The sequence below is a fragment of the Scyliorhinus canicula genome, chromosome 9 (assembly GCF_902713615.1).
Source record: "Scyliorhinus canicula chromosome 9, sScyCan1.1, whole genome shotgun sequence".
Classification (NCBI taxonomy): Eukaryota; Metazoa; Chordata; class Chondrichthyes; order Carcharhiniformes; family Scyliorhinidae; genus Scyliorhinus; species Scyliorhinus canicula.
In genome coordinates, this window is record NC_052154.1 from 179581473 (window position 1) to 179594718 (window position 13246).

The window sequence follows — 13246 nt, forward strand, 5'->3', positions numbered from 1 at the left end:
TAAGAGGTGACTTAATAGAGGCATACAAAATGATAAGAGGGTTAGATAGGGTGGACAGCGAGAGCCTTCTCCCGCGGATGGAGGTGGCTAGCACGAGGGGACATAGCCTTAAATTGAGGGGTAATAGATATAGGACAGAGGTCAGAGGTGGGTTTTTTACGCAAAGAGTGGTGAGGCCGTGGAATGCCCTACCTGCAACAGTAGTGAACTCGCCAACATTGAGGGCATTTAAAAGTTTATTGGATAAGCATATGGATGATAAGGGCATAGTGTAGGTTAGATGGCCTTTAGTTTTTTTCCATGTTGGTGCAACATCGAGGGCCGAAGGGCCTGTACTGCGCTGTATCGTTCTATGTTCTATGTTCTATGGCTGTGGGGGAAAGTGCTGACGATCAACTCCTTTGTGTGCGAGTTACTGTGAAAGTTTTGGATGGGAGGCAGTGACCCAATGGTTTGTTTATGAATTTCCTTTTGAAATTCCACATCAGAGAGGAAGTGTGTGAGACATTGTGAGGCATATTTTTATTAAAGTAATAGCAATTCTTTGACTTATGTAATAATATTCTGTAATTTTTATTAAAAATATTTGAGGGGGCTTTTGCCAAGAAGGTAGTTTACTTGTGTACTTTTAACCAAGTAAGTCTCTTTGGGGGTGGATCTGTGAAACCGTTTTAACTGTGTAACTTTAATTTTGTGTGCTAAAGGTTTTTTTCTCTTTTCAATAAATCTTTTAAGTTTCAAAATTCTGGCGGTGTTACTGAAGCTTTGGGGCTGGTAGACCTTACATTAGAACATAAGAACATAAGAAATAGGAGCAGGAGTAGGCCATCTGGCCCCCCGCGCCTGCTCCGCCAATCAATGAGATCATGGCTGATCTTTTGTGGACTCAGCTCCACTTTCCTGCCCGAACACCATAACCCTTAATCCCTTTCTTCTTCAAAAAACTATCTATCTTTACCTTCTTTCGCATTTTCACAATAAAATAAAGTTGATGGTCAGTGAAACAGACCTCTCTCATTCTGGGGTCTGGCTTGCTCAGTGATAGCATCTGCTGAGGTTGTAACCGTAAATTGTGACAGCAAAGGAGTTATGGCAACGTGTGATGGGAACATGGCTGATTACCACATAAACGTCCTACTGGAAAATTAACTTTCAACTTTGCTCCTCGAGTGTAATCCAAATGTAGACTTGAAAATGTGTCCAAAGTTGCAGCATTCTGCTGAAATAAAGTTACCCCCAATTATTCCCCCAGTCTCATTAAAAAACATCCAAACTTAAAATTGGTGCAAATGGGCATAAATCAATGTAAAGAATGGGTACCTGGAGAAGGGGTGAAGACTCCCCCTTTCCTCGGTCAGTATATTTTGCCTTTGAATCGTAAAATGAAATCTTATCTCATTTTACAATCTTTCAAGCACTTGATGTGCAGCGGGTGAAATTCTACGTTTGGGAGACAAAGGTCTCTGGCCAGAGCTGAATTGCACAAGATTTCCACTCCCGGCAGGAGCAATTCAATATCCCTCACATGCAAATTTATGAATGATGAGGAACACGAGGGACAGAAACATAGAAGATAGGAGCAAGAGGAGACCATTCAGCCCTTAAAGCCTGCTTCGCCATTTGTCACGATCGTGGCTGATCGGGCAACTCAATCACTTAATCCTGCTTTCTCCCCATAACCCTTGATCCCATTCGCCTCAAGTGCCATATCTAGCTGCCTCTTGAATGTATTCAATGTCTTAGCTTCAACTACATCATGTGGTAATGAATTCCACAGGCTCACCACTCTTTGGGTGAAGAAGTGTCTCCTCATCTCTGTCCTAAATGGGCTATCCCGAATCCTCAGATTAGTTTTCCAGGAATCTCGCTGTTGTGCCGCTATTTTGAACGGGTGGCTGATATTGAAGTCACGTATGCCGATCACTCCCGCACCACAAATTAGTCCCCCTCCCAACCCCCCCCCCCCCCCCACACATTGCAAAGCATCCTCCCAGCACTTCAAATTCACTCAAGCATGGAAGGGCACGATTGGAATGCACTTAACTCTGTTTGATGTGGTGGATGTTTGTACACATTGTAGTTTCAGCATCTTGACTTATTCATCTATGTAGAAGACGAATGGAACAAGGCTCAGAGCTGCTTTGTGAAAGCGGTCAATCATAGCCCACTGCCAGAAATGAATGACTAACTTGCAGCTGATGGATCTGTGGGGTTGAAACGCAGACCACAGCTGTTCTCTTTCCAGAGACGGACATGTGACGCTTCCAGATAAGTGTCACAATCGTAATTTGTTTCAATGCCCCTGTCTGAACTGCTTGTGAGCTTCCAGGCAGTTCTCAAGGAGCCTCTTCTCAGGGGGGTCTGTGGGGGGATCCCTGTATTTAGGGGGGTCCCTGGGGAGAGTCTACCTCATTAGCGAGTCTCTGTGGGGGGTTCTTTGGTTAGGGGGTGCCGGATGGGATCTCTCTAGTTAGGGGGTCCCTGGGGGCTTCTCTCTATTAAGCGGGTCCCTGGGGGTTCTTCCTTTTTAGGGGGTCTCTGTGGGACAAGGGAGGCGGTGGTAGGGATCTGGTAGGGTAGGGGTGGGAAAGGTGTGCATTGCAGGAGGGAGGTGTCCCTTGGATGGACTTTGGGGGCAATCCACTTCCAGACTTACCCCCTTGGCCCACTGTGAAGTCCACCACAATAGCCTCGTATTTGGTGAGACCTGTTGTAAATCCCGCCCACGTGAATCCCGGTCCAGAGGTCGGGAAAATCAAGGCGGCTCAAAGAATACAGTGTCCAGCCTGCTAATTGGAATCCTCCCGCTGGCGTGTGGGCACAAATCCCAACCCTGCCACCAGGGGTGGACCAGGGCATAGCGATCGCTACAGCGCCTGGTGCAAACTTTGATTTCAGCCGGGTGTCCGATTCTCCGCCCGATCCCGATTTACGATCCCGGCGCCGAGGGGCAGAGAATTTTGCGTTGCATGTTTAATAACCTGCAATTGAGAAAGCCTTTCAGTTTTTTATTGAGATTTGTACTGATGTCTAAAAAATGTAGCAATACACAGGACAGATTTCAATGGTGTTCTTTTTATGCAATAAAAGAAACGAATATACACAGAAGATCATTATGGAGATTATATTATTAAATGCTGACACAATTACAATCAAAAGATAGGACAAAAATGATGGTTTTATAACACTGAATCTGAATTTCTGCTTGCATTGTTGAAAGAAGCACCAATCAAACAAGTGCAATTGGAGGAAATTTAGATTTGAGGGTTGGGGGCATTGCTGGGGTCCATTCCTCCATAGCTGGGAGGTTTAGATGGATGGTCATCAAAGATTGAGGAGATTTGATTGTATTGTAGTTGGATCGATAACTCAATCACATCAACATTTCCTCACCCTCTTCAGCCAGGCATTTGTCTTCATCTGCAGCTTCATCTGGTTGGAAAATGCATAGGGCGCTCCATTGTGTCTTGTGCTTCATTTATTTTCTCAACCTTAAAAATGCAATACGGCAGCAATGTTATGGAATCAATTCATAACGTTAACAAGGTGAATAAGCAAGCTGTTTTGCCAAGAATTTATTGATGATCTTATATTTCTTTGAGTGTGTAGTGGGGAAAATGGAGCCTTAAAAATACACTTAGGCTAGCAAGGAAAAACCTGCCTGGAAAGGATGATGTACCATCAATGAACACAAGACGAGCAGTGAACATAACTGAGGCTTTAATAAACTAAACAGAAAGTCTCCTGGCCCCGAACTGGGGCAGCGGCGGAGACCAGCCACCTTTATACCGAACCCGAGGGGAGGCGGAGCCAGCAGGCAGTGATTTACCACATTACATATAATACAGTAGCAGTTTACCACAATACACATATTGTATACTACAGTGGTTTGGAGTCAGCAGGGACAAGCCCAGGCATGTAGCAGTACAACAGTACAATACAATACAGTCATTTACCACATTCACCCCCTGTTAAGAAAGAGTCCAGCGGGGGTGAAGTGGACTTAAAGATCAAATCTGTTAGGGGCCATGACCTTCTGCCGTGATCACCCCAGTCTCAGCTGTGGTGTGGGCACCGGTGTCGAGGCCTGCGCGTCCGCAGCATGTTGTCCTCTTCTTCACCTAGTAGTTGAGTTGGTGGAGGGGGAGGGGGCGGTGTGTGGGCGGGGGTTGATGGTGATGGTCGCCAGTGGGCCTACGGGTGCCAAATCTTGAAGTAGCCGGGTAGTAGTGGAGGGAGACGGTGTAGGGTCGGGGGCGGGGGTGACGGTCACTGGGGAACCTGCAGGTGCCAAATCCCGGAGGGAGACTGTGTCCTGTCGCCAGTCATGATGTGCCATGTAGGCATATTGTGGATTGGCATGGAGGAGCATGACCTTCTCAATGAGGAGATCTGATTTATGACTCCTCGTATGCTTCCGGAGGAGGAAGGGCCCTGGGACTGTCAGCCAGGACGGGAGCGAGACCCCGGAGGTGGACTTCCTGGGGAAGGCAAACATACATTCGTGAGAGGTCTCGTTGGTGGCAGTGCACAGGAGTGACCGGGTGGAGTGGAGCACATCCGGAAGGACCTCCTGCCAGCGGGAAACTGGGAGACTTCTAGACCGTAGGGCCAGGAAGACGGCCTTCCAGACCGTTGCGTTCTCCCTCTGCACCTGTCCGTTGCCTCGGGGGTTGTAGCTGGTCGTCCTGTTGGAAGCGATGCCCTTGCTAAGCAGGAACTGACGCAACTCGTCGCTCATGAAGGAGGAACCCCGATCGCTGTGGATGTAGGTGGGGAACCCGAACAAGGTGAAGATACTGTGCAGGGCCTTGATGATGGTAGCAGAGGTCATGTCAGGGCATGCGATGGCAAAGGGGAATCTTGAGTATTCGTCAACAATGTAGAGTAAGTACACATTACGATCAGTGGAGGGGAGGGGCCCTTTGAAATCGATGCTGAGGCACTCAAAGGGGCGAGAGGCCTTCACCAGGTACGGTTTGTCTGCCCGATAGAAAAGCGGTTTGCACTCTGCACAGATCTGGCAGTCCCTGGTCACGGTCCTGACCTCCTCGATGGAGTAAGGCAGGTTGCGAGCGTTGACAAAATGAAAAAAAACGGGTGACCCCTGGGTGACAGAGGTCGTTATGGAGGGCCTGAAGTTGGTCTATTTGTGCGCTGGCACATGTACCGTGGGATAGGGCATCTGGGGGCTCGTTGAACTTCCCCGGTCGGTACAGGATCTCATAGTTGTAGGTGAAGAGCTCGCTCCTCCACCTTAGAATCTTGCCATTCTTGATTTTGCCCTGCTGTGTATTGTTAAACATGAAGGCAACTGACCGTTGGTCAGTGAGGAGAGTGAATCGCCTGCCGGTAATGCCTCCAATGTCTCACAGCTTCTACAAAGGCTTGGGCTTCCTTTTCGATGGAAAGAGTGTCGGATTCTGGAGGCACGGAGGGTACGGGAAAAGAAAGCCACGGGCCTGCCTGCCTGGTTGACGGTAGCGGCCAGAGCAAAGTCCGATGCATCGCTTTGCACCTAGAACGGGATGGGCTCGTCCACAGCGTGCACTGCAGCTTTGACAATATCTGCCTTGATGCGGTTGAAGGTCAGGTGGCGCTCAGTCGTCAGGGGAAAAATGGTGGATTTAATAAGTGGACGGGCCTTGTCCGCCTAATTAGGGACCCACTGGGCATAGTAAGAGAAGAACCCCAGGCCTCTCTTCAGGGCCTTGGGGCAGCGGGGGAGAGGGAGTTCCATGAGGGGGCGCATGCGGTCGGAGTCGGGACATAGGACTCCATTTTCCACTATGTAGTCGAGGATGGCGAGGTGGGTTGTGCGGTAAACGCATTTTTCCTTATTGTAGGTGAGGTCCAGGAGTTTCGCGTGTGGAGGAAGTGCCGGAGGTTTTCATCATGGTCATGCTGGTCATGGCCCCAGATGGTGACATTATCTAATTACGGGAACGTGGCCTGCAGCCTGAACTGGTCAACCATTCGGTCCATTTCTCGTTGGAAGACTGAGACCCCGTTAGTGACGCCGAAGGGAACCCTGAGGAAGTGGTAGAGGTGCCATCTGCCTCGAAGGCAGTGTATTGGCAGTCCTCTGGTCGGATAGGGAGGTGGTGGTACACGGACTTCAAGTCAACTGTGGAGAAGACTCGATACTGCGCAATCTGGTTGACCATGACAGATATGCGGGGGAGAGGGTAGACATCGAGCTGCATGTAGGAGTCGCTGGACCTCCGACCTGATAAAGGCCCTGTCCCGGGCACTGGGTCGTCTGCTCCGAGTGGCGATGGGCTTACAGTCTGTGGTGAGGTTAGCGAAGAGCGAGGGTGGAGCGACCTTAAGTGTGGCGAGGCTACAGATGGTGACGGGGGGCAAGGAGTCCACTGAACTTTAAAGTAAGGCTTTTGAGGTGGAAATAGAAGTCGAGCCCTAGTAGTAGGGAAGTGCAGAGATGGGGAAGGACGTAGAGCTTGAAGTTAGTGTACTCTACGCCTTGAACAATAAGGGTCGCGACACAGTACCCCCAGATTTCGACTGTATGTGATCCAGAAACCAGGGAGATTTTCTGGGTCATGGGTAAGATTGAGAGGGAGCAGTGCCTTACCTTATCTGGGTGTATGAAGCTGTCTGGCTCCCGGAGTCGAAAAGGCAGGCCGTCTCGTGCCCGTTGATCCGGACGGTCATCGTAGATTTTGCGAGGTGATGAGGTCGGAACTGGTCGAGCGTGATGGAGGCGAGTTTTGGAAGGTGATGGGTAGGCCGGTCGGAGGTAGCAGCGGCCAGCGAATGACCGGGTTAGCAGGGCTCCCGGGAGGCTGCGTAGTGGTCCCAAGATGGCGGCCCCCGTGGGCCGCGTGTGGCGGCTGGCACCGGGGATGGCTGTCGAAGATGGCGGCCCCATGGGTCGCGCATGGTGGGTGAATTCTAAGATGGCGGCGCCCAAGGGTCGCACATGGCGGGTGGCACGGCAGCTGGTGGCAACCCCGACAGGCAGCAGCAGCACTGCTGGGCCTAAGAGTTTTTGGGAGAGACCGGGCCTGGCAGGCTTTCGCAAAGTGGCCCTTCCTCCCACACCCGTTGCAAGTCGCGTTGCGTGCAGGGCAGCGTTGTCTGGGATGCTTACCCTGGCAGCAAAAGCAGCACTGCGGGCCCCCGGCGTTGGCAGGCTGCAGCGCGGCACAGGCCTGCGCTGCACTCGAGTTGGATGATGGCGGCGCCCACGAGATCCACATGTGTGCCGGTGGTCGGAGGTGTAGGCCTCCATATTCTGGAAGGCCACCTCCAGCGAGTTTGAGAGCTGCACTGGCTCTGGGAGGCCGAGTGTATCCCCTTCTCACAATCGCTTGCGGATGTAGTTCGATTTCATGCCTGCGACATCGGCATCCCCGATCTACAGCTCCGCGTGTTGGGTAGCCGATACCGCCTGGAAAGCACAGTTCCGGCCGAATACCCACAAGGCACGCAGGAATTCGGCTAGTGATGATTCTCCAGGGCGTTGTCGCCTCGTTGCAAGACGGTGCCTCGCATACACCTCGTTTACAAACTTTATATATTGTCCCTTCAGCAGCATTATCGCCTCCGTATACGAGGAGGCGTCCCTGATGAGAGGGAAAACTTGCAGGCTCACCCGTGCGTTGAGGATCTGCTGCTTCTGGAGGTCGGTGAAGTGTTCGGTGGCGGATCCGGGGTCTGCTTCGAAGCAGCTTAGCCAGTGATTGAATGTTGCAGTGGCATGGGCTGCCTGTGGGTCCAGCTCCAGGCGATCAGGCTTGAGCGATGAATTCATCTTAGATGTTTAGTTTATTAAATTGATGTACCATCAATGAACACGAGACGAGCAGTGAACGTAACTGAGGCTTTAATAAACTAAACAGAAAGTCTCCTGGCCTTGGATCCCGAACTGGGGCAGCGGCGGAGACCAGCCACCTTTATACCGAACCCGAGGGTAGGCGGAGCCAGCAGGCAGTGGTTTACCACATTACATATAATACAGTGGCAGTTTACCACAATACACATATTATATATGACAGTGGTTCAGAGCCAGCAGGGACAAGCCCAGGCATGTAGCAATAGAACAGTACAATACAATACAGTGGTTTACCAACAGTCTCCAAAAACCTACTCAAATTAATATTGTACAAGACAGGAGGCTACAGGTAACACATAACTAATAGGACAGCGATCAGCCTGGCTCCGGCCTGTCTCGGGGAGATATTGTACAGCTAGCTACATGCAAATATCAGCGACATGGAGCAGTTATCACCACATCACGGACCAATTGTTCAGACACGGTCCTTTTGTATTGCAAAGTAGGTGGGCAAAACCTTCCTCCAGAACAATTAGGAGCAATGGATGTAAAACAGTGTATCCGTGTCCTTTAATCGGGAATTGCGTTGCAGGTACTGATAATCAGTTGCATTGTACTATTTGAATCACTCATATCATGTTGAATCACATTGAATCACTCCGCATCGAGCCAAAACTGTAGAAAGAATTGCGTGGGGGCTTTGTTCGGACGGAGCTCCTTGTAGTTAAGACGGCTGAGTTTTAGCTCTCCCGCATGCATGTGGCAAATAAAGCTATTTTGTTAAAGTTTCGTATAGTCTGCAGAACTCGACTCATGTCACTCCACTAACAGAGTGAAAGCATTACAGAATGCGGCATAATATCTCTTCCAACTCATCTGCGTAGAATATTTGTTGTTTTTAATTATTCCTTCACGGTACTCGAAACCCGCTGGCAAGGTCAGCTTTTGTTTGGACTGGAGTCACATGTTGGTCAGACCGAGTGAGGAAGGCAGATTTCCTTCCGAAAGGACACAAGTGGATCAGATGGGTTTTTGCAACAATGGCCAAGACCAGCTTACAATTCCAGATTTTAATTCATTGAATTCAAATCCCACCAGCTGCTGTGATGAGATTTGAACCCGTGTCGCCGGACCATTAGCCTGGGTGTCTGGATGGCTGGATCATTACCACCATCTCCCATTCTTTTCAGGGGCTGGTTTAGCACACTGGGCTAAATCGCTGGCTTTGAAAGCAGACCAAGGCAGGCCAGCAGCGCGGTTCAATTCCCGTGCCAGCCTCCCCGAACAGGCACCGGGATGTGGCGACTAGGGGCTTTTCACGGCAACTTCATTTGAAGCCTACTTGTGACAATAAGCCATTTTCATTTTCCCACTCTCAATATTTACAATGATAATGCTGTTCTTTGGCATTCTCTGGTAATTAGAATGCGGTAATATTCACTGTATAAATGTTAAAGCTAAATGCTGTAAGCTCTGCAGAAATTTTCTCGATAATATCTGTGTAGCATTTTATTGGAATTAATCTTCTGGAAAATATGTAATTCTTGATGGAGCAGGCGAGAGGCCAGCAGGGAGTAGAATGCTGATCGTGAAAGTGATGGGATAAGCACCACAAGAAAATATGATGGTGTAGCAGACAACACAAACATTGCCCTGCTTTCTGTTATACAAATTGATGATGTGCTGTGGGGGTTTATTTTGTAGCATTCTGCAAAATTGTTAATGTGAAAAAAAAAAGGCTGGCAGATATCGACAAAGTTCTCACAGCTGCTTCGCTGTGTGAAGGACATTAATGCAACTGGTACAATCAGAGCAAGCCAATTGTGTTTCGTATCAGACTTATTGCAAAAAAAGGGAAAATGACACAATTGCAATCTTGCAAACCAGCATGTAGTTTAACAAAATAGCACAAAATAAAAATCAACAAGAGCCTCTTCAGGAACCAGTGTTAATCAGAAATGTCATTCTACCAGTTCAAAAGTTAATATTTTGCACAGTAGTCTGTTTCCTAAAAGATAACTCTATATGCATACATTCACCCATTCACAATAGGTGCATATAGGGAATGTATGCATATGTATCCCTCCATTGGCACCTGATCAATGGTTTAATTTTTAAATTAACATCCTTGTTTTGAAGACCCTACGCCTTTAATCTCTTCCTGCCTCGCAACCTTCAGAATTACCTGTGTTCATCTAATTCTGGCCTCTTGAGTATTATTCTGCAATGGGGGTCTTGTCTTCAGCTGCCTGGGTTCTAAGCTCTGGAATTTCCTTCCTCAACCTTTCTGTTCCTCTCTACCTCTCTTTATTCCTTTATGACTCTCCTTAACCTCACTTCCTTGACCAAGTTTTTGCCCACTTGCCCTCATATCGTCTTGTGTGACATGGTGTCAAATTTTGAGTTGTAAGGACCCCAAGCAGTGCCTGGGATGTTTTATTACATTAAATATCCGTTGCTGTTATTTTTATGAAGATGCATTTGCATCTAGTTGAAATTGAAATAATGATCTTTGTCTGCCTTTAAGTTAGCCCTGGGTAGGGAACATTTGCGGACCTTAAAAAAAACTGCAAGCACAGCTTCTCAATAACGCTTATGGACTAAATCTGGCAGAAATGGGATTGCATTTTGGTTTGGAATAAATGTATTTGGTGACTGAAAACTGAACATATATATATATATATAAAAAACAAATATATTGACGTGAATTATGGACCAATATGAAACTGTTCTCAATTTTTTCATTCATTTCATCTCAGTTGAGGAATATGTATATGCCCCCACGAATGAATCTGAAAGAATTTAGAACAAATACGAATTTACGGGCAGGCAGCAGAGTAGCATAGTGGTTAACACTGTGGCTTCATAGCGATCCCCTGCTGGGTCACTGTCTGTGTGGAGTCTTCATGTTCTCCCCATGTCTGCGTGCATTTCCTCCGGGTGCTCCGGTTTCCTCCCACAGTCCAAAGATTTTAGATTTAGAACAGTACCGCACAGAACAGGCCCTTCGGCCCTCGATGTTGTGCCGAGCAATGATCACCCTACTCAACCCTACTCAAGCCAACGTATCCACCCTATACCAGTAACCCCTCCCCCAATTAACCTTATTTTTTTAGGACACTAATGGCAATTTAGCATGGCCAATCCACCTAACCCGCACATCTTTGGACTGTGGGAGGAAACCGGAGCACCCGGAGGAAACCCACACACACACGGGGAGGACGTGCAGACTCCGCACAGACAGTGACCCAGCCGGGAATTGAACCTGGGACCCTGGAGCTGTGAAGCATTTATGCTAACCACCATGCTACTGTGCAGGTCAGGCGGATTAGCCACATTAAATTGCCCTTAGTGACCAAAAAGGTTAGGAGGGGTTATTGGGTTAGGGGGGTAGGGTTGAGGTGAGGGCTTAAGTGGGTCGGTGCAGACTCAATGGGCCGCATGGCCTCCTTCTGCGTTTTATGTTCTATTAATTGTAATATATTAGTCTCAAAGTTACCACTGGTTATTTTAGCAGATGAACACTTTCAAGCGACATTCATTTATCCATTATGCTAACAGCATTGTTGACCCATTTAAAATGAATGACCTAATGTTTGCGTTAGACAGCAGACATGAAATATCATGCAAAACCATTAAGCATTCAGCTGCTAAGGTCAGGAATAATGATTTATAATATACAGAGGAATGCGATTAAGTCCAGAGCCGACTAAAAGTTTTTTCTCTGTGACAAGATGCGTCTTGTCAAGGAGAGATCACTCATCGGCATTTCACACACCCTTGCCTCATATCTTCCGGTTTCAGTTCCAATTTTAAAAAAAATTTTGGCCAGTTTTATTGAAGTACCATCACTATTAAATGTGATGTCTTCAGAAAAAAAAGATGAAAATTAATCTCGATCCCGAAGGACAAGACAAAAATGCATCAAGTGTTTAAAAGCACCGTGCCAATATTTAATGAATATTTTGATTCAATATTTATAAATGAGACCGAATGAAACCTTCAAAAGCTTATGGATTAAGTCAAACAAAACCCAACTGTTAATTTGCATTAATAAAGACACATGTGGCATGGATGGTAAAAATGATGATAAAAATGAATAAGATTTCAAGACCAGATTACTGAAGGAGGTTTCTGGGTATCAGAGGCCCTAATCATAGCTTTTAAAATTCATTGGAGATAAAAGTTGTGCTCAAGGGCTGGAGAGAAATATGATAAACATCTGTTCAAAAAGACAGAAAGTAAAAGTCAAGCAGCTACAGACTGGCTCGTCATAAGTCAGTTAAATGTGCAATATCTAACGATAAACTAAATACTGAGCCAGGTTTATTTTCTCTTAAGAAGAGGCATCTTCAAATGTCGACCCTGTTTCTCTCTCCATAGATGCCACCAGACATGTTCAGCGCTTCCCTTTTTATTTCAAGGTATGAGCTTTTGGTGGCAAGCTCACTCCGATGAGGCAAGCTGGTTTGTACAAATAGGTACAATGGTGGAGCTGGTGAAAGAGGGGAAATGATGTTGCTGTGGCGGGGGTGGGGTGGGGGTGCGTTGGTTGGTGGAGTTTGGCTAGCACTCGGTGGAGTGCAGGCACTGGGCATATATCAAGAGTAGTTCTTGCCAGGCCTTATGTAACCTCGGTAACCGTATCTAGTTGCGGGTTCTTCATTATTGGAGGATCATGATTTACCTTGAAGGAAGTGTGATGCAAGTTTTTAGCATGGTACATGGTAATGTGGTAACTTCACACTAGCCTTCATATTACAACCACAGATTTTCAGATGTTGTAAATAGTAAAATTCTTAATGCCCCAGAGCTTCAAAGGGTTTTGGTCTGTAGAAATATAAATCCTTTCAAATGAATTGACAGGTAAAAAAGGAAGAGTTGAATGCAAATTCAAAGGTGTGAAATAGGTTCCATGGAACATCATATTGAATCTTAGAATAATTCAGTATATAATGGGTTCTCAGCCTGGCCTAATTATGCATACTTCTGAGAACCAAGGCATCCATTATCTTGTTGAAACAGCTGAACCCCATGGAAAACATTGAGTTATTGACAGCTCTTTCTCTCTGATGTATTCTGTCAATTGCACAATGTTTATTTCCACAAAATAAAGAGGTTTAAAGTGCTTGTAGATTCTGTTGCTGACAATTTAAAAGGTCTCGAGGATTAATAGTTTTACAGTGCTGTAGCAAAAGCAAATTTTATAAATCAATACATTGTACAAAACTACTGACTAGTTAAGGAACAATAATGTATGTGAAAAAATGTTTCCTGAATGAGCATGGATAAATGTGAATAATTGCCATTGGCAGGTGAAATTATGTTTTTCATTGGCTTGTGGACCATTACAACAATAAAGTGTCTTCCATAGACATACTGGTGGAATGTTTGCACTCTGCACAACAGACAGTCCCTCTTTTTCTGTTAGTGAGGGACTATCTGTTG